This window comes from Bombus pascuorum, chromosome 6, assembly GCF_905332965.1.
Source record: "Bombus pascuorum chromosome 6, iyBomPasc1.1, whole genome shotgun sequence".
Lineage (NCBI taxonomy): Eukaryota > Metazoa > Arthropoda > Insecta > Hymenoptera > Apidae > Bombus > Bombus pascuorum.
In genome coordinates, this window is record NC_083493.1 from 5,016,785 (window position 1) to 5,020,539 (window position 3,755).

The window sequence follows — 3,755 nt, forward strand, 5'->3', positions numbered from 1 at the left end:
TGCTGAACTCGCGTGATTTTACTTGGCGTTCATCCATATCGATGATTGTATCAAGAATACTCGGAAAAATCAGGCGTCGCAGTCGCAAAACGTCGGGGTCGTTGGTCCATGACATCATATGGGGGGGGGGGCTTAATTTTGTAATGTTCTCAAGTGTTCACTCTTTCTCTTCCGACATTCAAGGGTGACGAAGGCCAGGCAGTCGACCCAGAGGTGTTCGAACTTCAGATTTTTTTACAAGTGCCACTGTTATTGCAAATTACGATGAAATTCTTTATATTCTTACAAACATCGAGGTCCTTTTTTTATTTAATTCAGAAATTTTCATCCTTACCATACTGAACATTTTCTACTACGTCGTATTTTAAAATTTGTTAACGATTTCTTTCTATAAATTGACTACTATTACCTGATTTTGGACCGTGTTGCTGTGAATATGTCGAGTGTAAGAATAAGGAACAAGTTAAACAGTTGAGATACAACAGGACACCTCACACAGGCATCGATCAGATCGATCGACAGCCCATAGATGGCTTACAATATTTGATTTTAGTAGTAAGCGTACATGATACACTATTGTCATTCTCCATGTCTTGTAAACGCGGATTCCGAATTAAATGAATAACCCTGTATGTTATGCCGATATACTGACTTCTAAATTTATCTCAACTTCGCTGTCATTTTATCCTTGTAAAAAGTAAATTTTAATGATTTTACGCCAACTTCGTATATAATCGTACTCTGCTATTCTAGAAATAAATATTACTGAATATTTTTGGAAAAAATACGTCTTACTTTCCTGGTTTTATTTCTATTAGATGCATAGTAGTATACATATATTCGTACGGGAAGAGGAAAATTAATTACTAAAAAGAGGATGAATCCCGACATCTTTGTCCGAGAAGAGGACGCTTCGTCGCAAAAGGCGAGAGTGTGATTTCCTGCTGACCGCCGAAACTCTCTTATTCGTAAGGTAAAACAAAACGATCATTATGAAGTCATCCTACAAAGCAATCGTGTTCCGAATTCCACAGTTTCTGAAGAATTAATTTCTTCAATGATTCTAGGAACATTCGAAGGAGAACATTCGAAGGAGAGCCTTCCGTTAAAAGTGAAGAAGATCCGTGTCCGAGAAGACATCAAGAAAGAAGGGTGCAAGTCTCAAGAGTTAAAAGGAAGGGCGAAGAGTAGTTGGGATTTCCTCGAAGGCACAAATTTATACTTGAACAATACAAGTATAAAATTTGATTTAAACATTTTGGATAATTTTCCTTTATAGAACGGTTTATTGACATAGAGACATACATACATATTAGGTATATCTAACATTTGTAAATATATTGTTTATTTTCGTTGTTTTTTTGTTAATAAATTATTATATTCTGACATTTGGTACTATTTCTATCCCCGTTTTATATGTGTCATCGTTTTCCCAGACTGTCGCATCTTTGTGTAAAAAATTCATAGATATATTAAATTTTTGCAAAAATTTTCGATTTTCTTCTGAAGTGAAATTTTCGCCACCAATGTTGACATAATTTCCCATATTTTTTAAAACAATTATTTTAATATAAATTTTCGTTAAAAGATTTCGTATTTTTATTTCATCTTTCGCAATCCTTCTTCTATTTTTTTGTCATTCTTTCGCTGGGTACCACATAAGAGGTATCGTCTGCTTTCAATATAATGTGAAATGTTCATCTTAATATAATCCTCCTAATTTTAACAAAAACAATATTCATAGAATTAATAAATTGGAGTCAGTAACGAAAGTAAGATGGATAGAAAGTGTGGTTAGTTACATGATTGCACAAATTAGTCATTACGTCTCCATGTCCTTACATCTTGGCCTATAGTCAACTGGATTTTTGTATTTTTATCCTTTTTATAAATATACCTGAGATACATACATTTTGTCAGAAATATTATTTATTGCTCACCAATTTATTGCTAAAAAATTGATATTTTCATTTTACCATAACAAAAACATTATCGCGACGAAAATAAATATAATGTTAAATCTAAAACAATATTGTGTATAAAAGATATATTAAAATTATCGCATCATTCCATTTATTCATTATCGTTTGAAACGGAATATTCTCTCTTCTTCTCTAAAAAAATATAGTAAACAATTAATTTCTTTTTCTTAGACAAGTTACAATTACTTTCATTATTGCGTGATTTTGTCATTCTCATACTTGTTTATCTCGGATAGAAAAGTAAATATGAACCTTTTCGTACAACCGTAGAATTAAATAGGTTCTTGTAGCGTGGAACTTAATAGATTCTTATCTATGCTATTGTGCAATCAAACAGGTCACATACGTATTTTAAACAAAATAAATGATTCCATGTATCATCTGATCGACTAATCTAGGAATAATTTGAATACAGGCGCGACGAGGACACTATTAATTTTCATACGCAATTCTAAAATTATCTTTCCTCTTGGTGACATGTTCATAATTAGCAATTATTTCCGCACGATACAAGGATCATGATCATTTCGTTACAGGATTTCAATATATGCTAACTTTAGTTAACTTCAGCACTTGGCCGCATGGTGCAGCGCCTATACTGTGAAACAACTTGAATTACGGGCATGAGCACTTCCATTTCCTTTCTGACGCTAAAATATATAAGAATCTATTGTATTTAGTCCTACCACAAACGAGTTATATTCGCTGTGGTTTTACGCTACGAGAACTTATTTCATTGTATGGTTTTTGTGACTAGAGCGGTATCTTTACAACAGATTTTTACTTCTGTTAATTTTATCACGCTCGTCTGTAACTTTACCAACTTTATTAGTTGGATTGAATATAATTCCTGCACTCATCGCTGTAAATCGTAGAGGATGATTCAAAATCCCATAAGATGAAAAGTCTAAGCTGTATACTCGGCTGTAATCGAATGCACATATAACTAGAGAGAAAATTTGTTCTTTGAGACAGCCAACTCATTCGAGATTTCACAGTGTTCGTCATCGTTATCTTTTTGTAAAGAGCGAATACTAATATTATTTCGTAATGAATAAATATAAAATAGATTATTTTAAAACTTGGTGAAACGTATTGTATTTAATTCAATATTCTCAGCAATTTTAATATTTCTTAAATATTGTGTTCTTTCTTAAGATTGTAGATGATTTTTTTGTTTTATATATATTATATTTATATGAATATTATGTATACTCATATGTATTTGTTTTATTTACTTGTTTTTATATTCATATTTTTTTATTATTTTAAAAACTAAATTATGTTCTACACCATATCATTTCGGATCCTATTTATTGATTTTAGTATTATATGTTTTTTATTATTATTTTTTTATTATTATTATATAGTTTTTTAATTGTACAAAAATTTTAATAAATGATCAAGGAAGTACTTAAACATTATTAGTGATTCAAGTTTAAACAATAAAATGGAACAGGGTTGTCAAATGACATAATTACGGGTATGTGGTCACGTGGCCAGCGGGTACAATTGAGATTTGAGACAGAAAAATATCTCTCTCTCTTTGTCAATCCTATCGACACGCACTACTAGTTCGCCTTCGTTGGTATAAGCTCTATATGTATGTATATATGGGTTATACACATAACCTCTGTGTGAGATTTCACGTCAAATACTAATGCTGCACTGTCAGCCAAACTATAGTGTTTAAATTATTAATTCATACGTTTCTTACATGTTGTTTCTTTGAAGAATTTTTCCCTTATTAACAAACATTATCGTATATATTTA